The 13450-nt window shown below is 46.8% G+C and overlaps 1 protein-coding gene across 1 annotated transcript in view; it reads left to right on the forward strand.

The window, feature by feature from the left end:
* LOC141975306 (uncharacterized) overlaps positions 1 to 13450 on the forward strand; it is a 189798-nt gene that overhangs the window by 14181 nt on the left and 162167 nt on the right.

The following is a 13450-nucleotide window of genomic DNA, read 5'->3' on the forward strand; positions in this document are numbered from 1 at the left end:
AGCCTACCTCACAAAAATGGTTACAGCAGGACCTTCCCCCGAGAAAGACTAGGCAATGCAGATCGCCTCCTGTACTTGGCTTTGAAGCTAATCTTCTATTGCGTGTGCATACACAGTAAACTAGTTACTCATTCGCATAAGGTGATTAGCCGTTCTTCCATTATAACACAGAGAGTTAAGCTGAAGACAATGTAGAAATTATTAGTTTCCTGCAGTATCTTACATCTTTGATTTTAAGGTTAACTGAACACCTTGCATACATAATGAAGACCTGAAAGGGAATGAGCATCTACAAGCTAATTTGGTTACATAGTGAAACTTCTAACCGCGTATAGATCAACACAGACAAATAGGCTTAGCATCTATTGTTCATTTTTGAATGAGTTGATGTTTGCTAGTCTAATCCCTCTCTTTGAAATTCACATGCAAGTGAACTGTCTTGATACAGTGGAAGTGCCTCTTGTTAAGTAATTATGGGTCATACACAGGTTGCCTGGTCTGCCAGTGTCACAAATGCATTCTTGGTTCTTATGCTCCCAGGGTGGTAAAGGAAAATTTCTATTTAACCAGCTAAGAACATAAAACATAAGAATGGCTAACCTGCCTCCCGCAAAAGAATGGTTCATCTGGCCCAGTATCCTGTCTTCTGACTGCATTGTGTGAAGATATGCTTCCTTTGGTTTGTTTTAAACCTGCTGCCTTTTAATTTCATTGGGGGACCCCTTGGTCTTGTGTTAGGTGAAGGGCTAAATAACACTTCCTTATTGACTTTCTCTACACCAGTCATGATTTTATAGACCTCTAGCATATTCCCTCTTAGTCGTCTCTTTTCCAAGCTGAAACGTCGCTCTTTTTTTAATCTCCCTTGGGTGAGAAGTTATCCCATAGGCCTAATTTGTGTTGCTCTTCTCCGTATTTCTTCCCATTCTCACACATCTTTTTTGAGATGAGATGACCAAAACTGCACGCAGTACTCAAGGTGTGGGGGTCCTGTAGATTCATATCGTGGCATAATGATATTTGCTGTCTTCTTATCGATCCCTTTCCTAAGGGTTCCTAACATGTTGAGTGCGGTTCTCTGTTCCTCATTCTTCATGCTAATTCCTATCCCATCTTTCATGCAGATGAGGCTAGGGGAGTTGTCTCTGTTCTTCATTCTGTATGCAAATAGAGATGTCTTAATCTTGTCACCCTTCTCAGGAGGGGTCTAGGTGTGTCTCCCAACATCCTTCATTGTTCTCTGCAAGCCTTTTCTCTGATGGGTTTTGGATCAAACAGAGACTGGTGGGGGCGGGGGGTGTCTTTCATGAGTCAGACAGGCTAGATACTGTGCCCTGGTTCCCCAAAAACACAGAGCTGACTGGTCTGAACAATAAGGATGGCAAGTGAAGTCTAGTCCAACTGGAGACCATTCATTCTTCGTCTTTCGTTCCTTTTTCATTAGACTCAGGGAACTTTTGATCGGTTTGGATCTCTGATTGGACTAATAGCACCATACAGCTGTGATTCGCTGGCCACGTCCCGTCAGTGGGTGGTTGACTGTATCAGCTGCCTTCTCTGTATACAAGGTGAGGAGACCATTAGCAGGTATAAGGAATTCTTCACCTTCTTTCACTGTTGTAATGTCCATTTGTCTGCCTATCTAGTTCTTTCTGTCCTGTCTGTTGTCGCTTAGATAACAGAATGGTGGGCATCTTGTAAATACCTCATTAGAAGAGAAGATTCTGATGTGTAAAGAGCCTAGCACACTTTGGGGAACTGTACAACTAATCAATGGTCTGCATACAGGTAGATAAGCGCTAAATTCCTTCGGGCTTGTCTACACAGGGACACTAAGGAAAGTTAATCCAAATGAACTAAAGGTGTCCATTTAAAGTGCATGAGGTAAATGGCATTAAACACATGTGTGGATGCTCGGATTCTGAATTAAAATGGGCCTTATTAATTGTAGTGAATTCCATGAATGAAACTAAACTGAATGAAGGCCACTTTAATTCTAAATAAGTGTGTCCCCATAGGTGTTGAATGAAGTTTAACTAATGCATTTTGAAAATGAATGTGGATTAGCTTTCTTGAATATCTCCATGGAGACAAGCCCTTGGTACTAAACATTTTCATTCTCTTTCCCCTGCCACTGGCTGGATTGGAGGGGTTTCCTGGAATAATTCTGTAAGCAAAAAGTTCTTCCAGCAGCCCTCTGTCATGAGCATTCAGAGCTATTGGAGTAAGTAGAGGCCATTTTTCCCCTCTGTGAAAGAGTAGGATATTCTCTTCACCTAATGGTTAGATGTTAAGGGATAGAGCTTGGTTATCGTTTAAGGCCATTTCCAATGAGGGTGACCAGACAGCAAATGTGAAACCTCGGGACAGGGGGTGGGGGGGAAGAGGAGTCTATATAAGAAAAAGACCCCAAAATGGGGACTGTCCCTATAAAATCGGGACCCCTGGTCACCCTATTTCCAATTATTCTTAATCAGTCCTAAAAACAGTGTTGGTGATTCAGAAACAGAATAAAGGACTCCAACCTTTGCATGTACAACATAGTAATCCCAGCATTGTTTAGAAGTGACTGATGAGCCTGGGTTTCTTGCCGAAGTTTTTTGTCTATCCCCGTCTCTTTTACAAGGAGAGTTTGGGGGAGGGATTCACCTCTGAACTGGAACCTCTGATCTACCTGCATGAGTTGTACTTGAATAGGAGCTGAGATGTAAATAGTGAGAGCAGAGAGACTACTGAAACCAGACACCCACAGAAAGCTGCTCCAAGCTGAACACAGAGCTTGTTCAATCCTGGATCATTCACAATAACATACCACGACTGGTAACGTTCAGACATTTCAGGGTGTAATCCCGACTCCATTCCAGTCACCAGGAGTTTTGCCATTGACTTCAATGGGGCCAAGATTTTACACTATGCTGATGACAACATAGCACATGGATCCTCCCGTATGAAGAACCATGCAGTAGGGGTTCAGTTTCCTTAATCGTTACAGTACTTTTTCTCCTTTTCTCCACTCCAGGCCAGTCCATAAACCTGGGCTCAGCAGAGGAGGAGTTGAGATGTCTCCGTGAAGCAGTAACAGCTCCAGACCCCGAGGCTCTGTTTCAGGCATCTTCCAAAATGGCCAGGGTAACTGACTCAAAAAGCTTGTGCGGATGTGCGAGTGACCGGGCACCGTTCATTTGACATTTGCTCTTTCATGATGCCTTTCCGTACTCGGAGCGAGCTGTGGGAGCGGGGCGTTGGTTGCTAGTAACCAGCAAGATGCTTTTCATAGATGTGTGCTCTGAATGCCGCGTAAAAACCAGATTCCACAGAACGTTGCACACCCATGAAAATGTGCACGCGGATGCACACACATGTACCTATCCAGCAGGGCCGGCTCTTGCTTTTTCACTGATCCAGAGCGGTGAAGCACAAAAAAATCATGAAATAAAAGAGCCCCCATGCCGCCCTAAGATTGTCCGGAACACCGCCCCTTGCAATCTGCCGCCCCAAGCACGAGCTTCCTCGGCGGGTGCCTGGAGCCGGCCCTGCCATCCAGCCATCCAGGAGAAAAACTGTGTTAGTGGAACATCAAGCTGAGAAACCACCCAGGATTCATTCTGTCACCTTGTGGGTTTGCCTTCGCCGATATTTGTGTGCATGCCTCTCTTGACTGACTTCTATGTGCTGTAAAAAGATGCAGTGTATGTAAGAGACTACAAAGGGGAAACTTACCTCCTGCATATCCAGTACAATGTTGTGCTAACTATGCAACAGAGTCTTTGCCTCTAACCTGATATCATTAGTGTAGAAGACAAAAATGTAGTCTATAGACTAGAGAGAGAATTGTAATCCCAAATGGCGAGCTAGACAGGAGGCTAATTCGCCATTTGCTGATGCAGGTATATATATTTTTCCATTTTTAAAAGTGCTGGAGCCAAACATCATTGCGGTCTCTCCTGGTTTTGATTTGTTCCCAGGTTGTTAGTGAGTACTTTCCCTCCGAACAGGCCACAGACTTTACTGAGGCCACATTGGGTGGTCTGCTGTCTGCTAGCCCCACCTGTGCCACGGCAGCTGGACTGTGGATGAAGATCATCCTGAAGGAGTGTGGAGATGCCATGCTGGACAAGGTAAAACTGGGAACTGGAGAGCTTTTCTGCCTAAACTCTAGGCTTTTTGATCTTTGCCCTCATGTGTAAGGAAGACAAATCTTGCTGTTTCTCCCCCTCGGACATAGAGTCGATTCCATCTCTGTTCCTACCCTAAGATAGGCAAAGGCAGAATCAACAGCAGTAGACCGAGATAATCCAAGGGAAAAGGAAGATGGTTGGTTATTTATTGGTCTAGCTTGTTGCCACAGTATTCAGCCAAGAAAGGCTTGAGAAAACAGACTCTGGGGAAAATACAAGAAGACAGAATGACTGGCACTTGGAGGCCTCCAGGTATTAGGAGGCCTATGGCTAAGGGCTACATGGATTAAAAAGAGCACTGGGCTATTGCCACCCTCTTGCCAGGTTTCTGAGCCTGGGTTCCAGCCCGAGCAGGAACAGCTCCACTTTTAGCCCCATCGTGCAAGCCCCACAGGCCCAGGTTGACCTGAGCTCTGAAACTCAGTGCTGTGGGATTTTTTTGCTGTGTAGACCTACCCTCCCTTTAAGAAGAGAAGGAGGGAGGGAGAAAACTCTAGTGTCTTTGGGATCCACTATTTATATGCCTTATTCTGGAGCCCAGTGCATTAGGGCTAGATGAAAGGAGCTCTCCACAAATCTTCTAACAAGGCTGGTGAAAGGCCTCAGGACAGGGAACCCTCGCAGCAGAACTGCCATGTTTGCACAGTGTTTTGAAGATGTGAAGGGCTAGGAATGAATATGAGAGGTAGTCCCCTGTTCACAGTCCCAGGCATTTACACACTGTCTTGAAAGCACTTGTATATTTTGTGCTTGTGGTTGTTGATGAGCTCTGCATTCTTCGAGGCAAATGGTCAGATTTGGCTGCTTAAATCACACCTGCAAAATCTGGGCAAGCAAAGCCGCCTTTTGTGCATGTGAACTGGTTTATGTAATGCATAGCTGGGCACCACCACATTCAATTACCTGGTATGTCTATGTGTGTGTCAGTGTTAATTTTTACAGCCGTGTGTGGGCAATTTGTGTGGGTTCAAGTTACGCAGACATATTTGAACAGTTGCTTCTTGAAGTGAGGCATTTCTAAAAAAGCAGCAAATGGCTAAAGAAAGGTTTTGATTCTGTAGACTGAATGGAGAGAAAGAAAAAGGGACATTTCTTTCTGGTTTTGTTCCTTCCAGGTGCCCGATATCCTGGCTATACTATATCGCCACATGCCTACTATCCAGGAGGGCAGCTTGAGGCAGTTCCTGGTGGAGGCAGTCTCCATTTTAGCTCACCATCACCAAGAGGCAGTGATCTCCAGCCTCCTCAGCAAAGGTCTGCCGATGGACAGGTATATACCGCTACCTATTGCATTCATCTTGGTAAAACATGGATCCCACAGCTTTACTAGGAGATGTAGGGCTTCATTTAAGCAGCAGACAGTTTGGGATCATTCCTAAGGGTTAATAGCCTGGCTCTTTCTGCAGGAAGGTCCAAGAACATGTTAAGGTGGGGTGCGGAGAGAAATTAAGTGTCATCCTGTTTCCATTCATTAATAGCTGCTTTGACATCCTAAAGACCTATTTTAACTGGTATAACTGGAGTGTGTTGTTGGAAGCATCTACCTCTCTAGACGCCTGAATTGAGCTCACTCTGGAAATGAGCAGTGGCTGTTGGTTTCCTGGTAGCATGACAGCTTCAGGTGCAAATCCCTGGCTGATTGCAAAGACTAGGGCCAATATTATCATCAGACCTCTGCTTGGCATCAGTGAGGGTGTGGCCGCCAGAGCAGAATTGCCACCCTTGGTACTTAAAAGTGGACTGGAAGCAGATCCATCATTTCATTTAAAGATCCCTAACTGAGTTATCAGTGATCAGTGCTGGAATCTAAGATCATAAGAACGGCCATACTGGGTCAGACCAAAAGGCCATCTAGGCCAGTAGTCTGTCTTGCGACCGTGACCAGTGCCACATGCCCCAGAGGAAATGAACACAATAGGTCATTGTCAAGTGATCCATCCCCTGTTGCCCAGTCCCAGCTTCTGGCAAACAGAGGGTAGGGACACCATTTGTGAAGGGGACCTAGGATGGCCATGTTCTCATAGTTGTATGTCCATCGAGTAGGAATCTGGCTTTTCTTTCATCCACTTGCCTTCCAAACCCTAGATCTTTGGGAGCCACATGGTCATGATTCCATATTGACTGGGAAGTGGAGCAAACAGGAAGTGAGGTTGGCGCTCTGTGTCCTGTCCTTCTGAAGTCTAGTATTAATGGTTAGGCTGCAGGAAGACTAGGTCACTTAACTTAGTTCTGTAACTGGAAACGCAATATTTAAACACGAGGAACGTTAAAGGAGGACAGGACTCCTAACTCTCTCATCATAGGCAAGGAGAACATTTGGTCTTTACTAAAATATGACGCATTCAGTGTGAGCCACAAAAGTGTCCAGGGCTCACCTGTAACTTCTGTTAAACTGCAGTGACACCGCTGAGCTGTGGAGATCTCTGGGGGGAGACCCCTTGCTTGCCACTCAAGTCCTACGAGCCCTAATAGAGAAGATAAAGACTCCAACAAGAACAGAAGGCAGCATCACCTCAGAGACAGAAATTGACAGGCATTTGGCAGCTGCTGAACCTCTCTCAGTAAGTTAGATGACAGACACGTCTTTCAGGCTTTCCTGTGCCCTGTGACAATCCTGCTGATGGAAAGCGGGAAGTGTGGTATAATATTGGTGTGTGGGCACTTCTCCTCTGATGGACTGTTTCCCTGAGTCCGGCTCTGCTGTCTGTGGAACAAATACAGCAGTTTTAGATACGTTACTGATTTACTTAATACTATCTGGCCATTAGAAAGTCTTTGGAGCAGGTTTCTTTGCAAATCTTCCTTTAGACTCACAGCATGCCTTGGGAGATCATTACACATTTGTACAGATGTGGGAAAGTGAGCCACGAGTTAAGCAAGTTGCTTGCTGTCATTCAAGTTACTGGCAGAAGGGAGAATTTAGTACAGCAGATATCAGAAGGGGAGACAGGGTGTGATGGAGTTGGGAAGAGATCTCCTTTTTTACCATGCTCTCCTTTCAGGCAACATGTGCCATCTTTGAGGTGGTGTCAGCCCTGCAGTCGAGCAAAGCTGTGCAGGAACTGCTCCCAGAGTTATTTCCTGTTCTCCTGCAGCAGGTCAGCCAAACCCTTGGACAAAAGCTGCCTTTGCCAACGAGAAGCAGCCTGAGCCAACTGCAAAGAGGGCTACAACTTACTGAGGGCGACCCTTGCCGGTAATTAGAAGGAAGGGAGAGAAACAAAGAGAATTCCAGTAGAGTTGTGTGACGCTCCCCAAGAGTTCCCAGGGTTACGAGGCACCTTACCATCACATGCCCTTCGAGTGAGGAAGTCTTGTCTGTGCCTGCTGTGGGTCAGTTCCCTGAAACTACCAGGCTCTGGCAAAACAAACGCTGCCACCCAGGCCTCCTCAGACCTCAGTCTCTTTGTACAGGTTAATGATAGGCACACACCAACCCCCGAGTCTTCTGACCATTCCGTAGAGTGTCCAGCCCTTTATCCACTGAACTCCCACAGAATGATCAGGCCTGCTGTTCCCAATGGAACAGGACACACCAGTTTATTACTTCTACTTTAGACTCTACACTAGATACTTATACTCTGTACTGCAAAACTCACAGCACCTAGATATATTTCTAGTAAAAACAAGAACCGAGATTCTCAAAGAACAGAGATTCCAGTGACCGTGAGTAAGAATGCAAGCCAAAAATGGTTACATTTCAAATGAAATCATATCCTGCTCCTAGAAACTAAACTTAACCAACAGGTTAACCTCCTGTCTAAAGATGTTTCTCACCCAAAGTTCTCAACCAAGCCTGATCGCGACCCCTCTTTCATGAAGCAAACTCGCGGTCCATCTACTTCCTAAGTGAAAGATGTCCCCCAAATAGACTAGAGCAAACCTTTGATGTGTACCCCAAAATTGGGTCCCCACCCCCTGTCTACTTCCTGCTACTTTTCTTTCTTTGAAGTTCTCACAGGCCTTCTCAACTGAATGTGAACCCTACATGCTTAATGTACATGTAAACAAAGAGATGGATAAACATTTCTTGCCTGAAAGAAAACCATTTTGTCACCTTTCCTGGTGACTAGTCCCGAGACACAGATCCTAAGAATGTAATTTTCAACGCATATCCATGACTCTTGACACAGCATCTGTACATGCGTTTCACAATGATATTGGTGACCTGGGCTTTTATTTGAGACTCATGGGGCAATCTTTTAGTGAGCTAGAATGTACGTACCAGGCGCCTCGGCACCCACTCTGTGCCCCTCGCCAGTTAACACTAAGATTCCTGAGTCCTCAGTTGACTTCAGCTCTGGTAGCACATTCATGTACATTTCCCACCAATCTCACAACATTATTAGTTTCTCTTCTTGTTGTGTTTCTTTATTCACTGCCAACAAGGTGCTCAAATTACAGACTTCATGGTTTTATAATGTCTCTGAATTTTCCTAGGAAACCAGGATCTCAGCTCTGTTCACGGATGGGCAGCAGGTATCAAATAAACATAAGGAAGTACTACTTCACACAACACACGGTCAACCTGTGGAACTCATTGCCAAGGGGTGTTGTGAAGGCCAAAAGTATAACTGGGTTTAAAAAAAAAAAAAAAGAATGAGATAAGTTCATGGAGAACAGGTCCATCAATGGCTATTAGGCAAGATGGTCAGGGATGCAACCCCAAGCTCTGGGTGTCCCTAGGCCTCTGACCGCCAGAAACTGAGACTGGAGAACAGGGATTGGATCATTTCATGATTGCCCTGTTCTGTTCATTCCTGCTGAAGAAGCTGGCATAGACCACTGTTGGAAGACAGTGTACTGGACTAGATGGACCATTGGACCCACCCAGTAAGGCTGATCTTATGTAGTGGCCACAGTGGGTCAGGTTTTCAAGATGGGTGCCTCAGTTTTGTCCACAAAACTTGAATTTGTTCAGATGGATGGGTACCTAGCTATGTGATTGCTGGCGCTGCAGACACGAGTATATATTCTGCTCATGCTGTTGGCCCATGTGCAGGCCCATTTTAGGTACCTATATGTGACGGGGTGGTAGGCTGTGCCCCGGCCTCTTCCATAGACACAGACTGCTCTGAGTCCCTCCAAAGTGTTCTAGGGATGCCTGCTCCTGAGATCCTGGTGGTAAGGGCTCTGATGACTGTTTGACCCCAATGGATGATCTTAAGTCACCTTTACACTTAACCTTTGTTTTCTTTCTCCTCCCTCTTGTCTATACTTTCGTGTCTAGGTTCCTCCAGCCCCTTTACCTATATTTCCTCTTTACCTGGCCCTTCAGGTTTTATTTCCACCCTCCTGGGCCTCCATACCTGCCTTGGTGTCCCTGTTAGAAAGGGATTCCAGTCCATGCCCAGTAGAAGGCAGTGGGACAATCCATCCACTACCCCTCCATGTTTCTGCCTAAACTTCCCCTTAATTTTCAGAGTCACCTCTGCCATTGGGCAGAATTTATTGTCCCCATGGACCTGGTATTCAGTTTTGATCCTACCTCTGGGAAGTATCCAGTGGGGTTTCACTAACTCCTGCCTGATTAGCAAACAGGATGAAGCTGTGTCCATTAGTCCCTTTGGTGGCTCCTCCCTACCCAGACTGATACGGTAGGTACTTTCTTTTTTCTTCCCTGCCTGGGAGTTTTGTCCCAACCACAAAACTGGGCAAACCCACAGTCCATTTTCGGACAGTCTCTTTTTAAATGTCCTTCAGGTCCATGTTGGAAGCACGCCGTAGGCCAAGCTCCCACTACAGTTCCTTGAGGCTCCTCCCTCTTCTTCTTGCTGCCCTTCCCAGCTGTAGGCACTCTGGTCCTTCTCAAATCTAGTCCCTTAAACCACTGACTCACTCTGGGAATGTCCGCCTCTGCAAATTCCTCTCACTTTAACTGTGGGGTCCAGATGAACTGGCTGGCGCCACAGAATCCATACTCGGGTATGCTCAGGGAGACTCTGAAGAAACTTCCAGAACCATGCAGTCCATGATCTCCCCCACAGTCTGAGTATCTGGCCTTACCAATGAGTGGCCCAATCTTTTAATTTCTGTCCAAATGCACAGAGGCATAATCCCTCAATCCATCTTTCAACTCTACATTTCTGGCAGTACTTTTCCGTGGACAGGCCCCACCTCATCCAGCATGGCTGCCTTAATCATGTCATAATCTCTTGCCTGCTCATCACTAAAAGCCCTATATGTGCTTCCCCAGTTAAATAGGGTGTCAGTTGAAGGGCCCACATTGTTCTGTCCCTAGGAGGTCTCACTGCTCTTCCTTGAAAGGTAACCAAAAACACATCGGGGTTGTTCGCAGGTCCCATTTTACAGTCTGATCTCCTGTGCCTGGTTTCCATTTCCTGTCACGGGACTCACCAAACTTTGGAGGAGTTGTTGCCAGACCTGGGCTTGCTCCCGTATAAATTCCTGCCAACTCTTTTGCTGTTAAACCTACCGGGCAAGGAAAAGCTGTTTTTCTGCCTGCTGGGATTGTTGGAAGGTCTGTCGGGTCTTCTACACCAGTGGTCTCCAAACTAGGGTGCGCGGGATGATCCCGGGGGGTGCGTGGCAGCAATAGCGCCGCCGGACTGCACTCCGCCATTTTTTTCCTTCGGCAGCAGCTCTGCACGTCCACGGCTGGTGCTCCCCTCTGGCGGCCCGCCTGCGGCAGGTCTTCCATTGGTGGCGCGTCTGTGGCAGGTCACCCTGGGGGTGCGTGAGCCAAAACGTTTGGAGACCACTGTTCTACACCAGCAGTTCTCAACCGGGCCGGTTTTAGGTGGTCTGCCAAGCAGGGTTGGCTTTAGACTAGCTGGGGCTCAGGGCAGAAAGCTGAAGCCTTGAGCCCAGCACCTGCACTAAAGCCCCAAGCCCCTGCACCCTGTGGGGTTAAAATCTGGAGCCAGGAGCCCCAAACTCTGATGCCTGGCAGGGCAGAGGCCTGGAACTGGGCCATGGAGTATTTCTAGCATGTTGAGGGTGGGGGGAGGCTCAGAAACGGAAAGGTTGAGAACCTCTGTTCTACACTTCTCTTTGCTGCTTCATCACCCATTTCAGTGTTTCCTCCATCACCTGGACTGCCAAACCTCTACACCGGCTTCTCCAACAGGCTCTCCATTTGCATAGATTACAGGGAAATCCCTGATGATCCCCCAGCTGTGACAGAGAGGGGTGTTGCACCCCCACATCTTCCACAAACACAGACTGCGTTGAGACTTTTTTGCTTGTAAACACTAACGTATAGTCTATTTAATCCCCCTACCAATACATAGCACCTTTATATTGTATCTCAACTTTCTAAACTCTTCTCCAAAAGTCAGGTGGGGGGTAAGGTGTTTCCACTCAGAGACCTCACTTTGTCAGGCTCTCCTAGCTTTTTGTCTTTCTGTTTCTCTTAGGGTGACCAGACAGCAAGTGTGAAAAATCAGGACGGGGGTGGGGGCGGGGGGGGAGGGAATAGGCACGTGTATAAGATAAAGCCCCAAATATCGCTCCATCTGGTCACCCAAGTTTCTTTCTCTGTCTGTTCCCCTCAAAGGGCTCCTGCCCATGTCCTTTTATACAGTTTCCCTGTTAATGGAATGATTGGTTCCTTGACTCACTAGCCCCAATCTGACCTCGTAATCAGGTACACCTCTATCCAATTAGGCCTTCTGTGAGGAACCGAATTAGTACGAATAGTGACCAGAGTGCTGACTCAAGTGCAAACCCTCAGCACTCTGTCACCTCATATCTGGAGATATGACCCCAAAATGTCCATTAGTGATCACCACACTCTATGCCCCCTGTTTCTGGGTCCTGATCATGTATCTTTTCCATATCACTGTACTCTGCTAGTGCCCATACTCCTTGCAGAAAGAGAAAAAGGACTGCAAAATTTTGTCCCTAGCAAAACTAGTCCTATGAGATGTATGAGACTGAAACTTACCTCCCAGCATCAAGTCCTTCCAGGGACACTGGTGTCCAGGACGTTGCCAATGGATGAACTGCCGATTGAACAGCAGACCTGAGAAGTAACTGGAGCTTCCTGACTCTCTGTTCAAGCTGCACCTTCCTCCTGATTGCTGCAGTTCTGTGCCTCTCTTTCCCCAGGCTTTCTATCAAAGCATTAGAATCTGTGCTTTTCAAGGGTGGGAATGAGAGACTGGTAAGAGCGCTCAGGAAGCAGAGGACTTGGACTCTTGTGGAAAACCCCAAGACTCACCATGAGGGAGTGTGTCTGCTGGTGAGGTAAGAGATCTAGGAGGCATCATTTTATCCTTGGGAATGAGTAGCCACTAGAGTGGCTGAGAGGGAACCTCCCGTTTATAGCTTTGTGGGCGGGGGGTGCGGGGGTGTCCTGGGTGGAAACACACAGCTCCCACTCCTAGCTATCAGAGCTGTATGCTCAGAGCAGCTGAGTTTTTGAAGTGTGCAATCTAGCCCATGAGCGGTTTCTTTTGTCTTCCAGTCTTCTGCTAAGATCTGGACTCATAACACCTGAGATCATACAGAGCCTCCTCCCCTGGGTGAATTCCCCCTCAGAAAACCACCGAGTCACCAGCACAGCTTTCCTTGCCCAGGTAAGACACAGGGCTCTGAAGAGCAGTTTCACCATTAGACTCTTGTCTGCCTTTCTTTCGGGAGTTGTACAGTTCAGTTCATAGGAGTAATTGTCATTTTAGACAGTAGAATAGCTCCTCCTTTATATGGAAACCTCACCAGGAACTTCACGATACCTTTCTGAGTCCTTCTCTCTCTGTGGTTTTTATTGCCGTCATTGCCTATACTAGCTACACAACCACAGGTGCTGGCTGAGAGAGATACGGACAGAGTTTGGATGAGTGGACCTCTTCTGCCAAGTCCTAGTGCTGATCCTAACCAACAGCTCCTGATTTTGGTTTAGCTCAGCACATCTTCTGAATGAACCGAGCGTCCTAATACTACCAACCAAGCAACCTACAACTACATTAATGTCTATCTTAGGTTCTCATTACTCTAGTATCTGAGGACCTCCAAACTCTTTAATGTCTGTATCCCCACCACACTCCTGCGAGGTAGAGAAGCACTATGTTTCCTATTTTACAGGCAGGGAACTGATGCACAGAAGGGCTAAGTGACTTGCCCAAGGTCACACAGGAAGTCTTTGAGGGAGCAGGAAACGGAACCTGGGTCTCCTAAGTCCTAGGCTAGTGTGGGGATACCTGCTGGAGCATCCTCCCTTTCCACAGTCTTCCTCCAACATCTGCATCATATTTCCCACTTATGCTAAGCAACTATCTTCGGGGCTTATCTGGTTCTAAGAAAAACAA

The sequence above is a fragment of the Natator depressus genome, chromosome 20, assembly GCF_965152275.1.
Source record: "Natator depressus isolate rNatDep1 chromosome 20, rNatDep2.hap1, whole genome shotgun sequence".
NCBI lineage: Eukaryota > Metazoa > Chordata > Testudines > Cheloniidae > Natator > Natator depressus.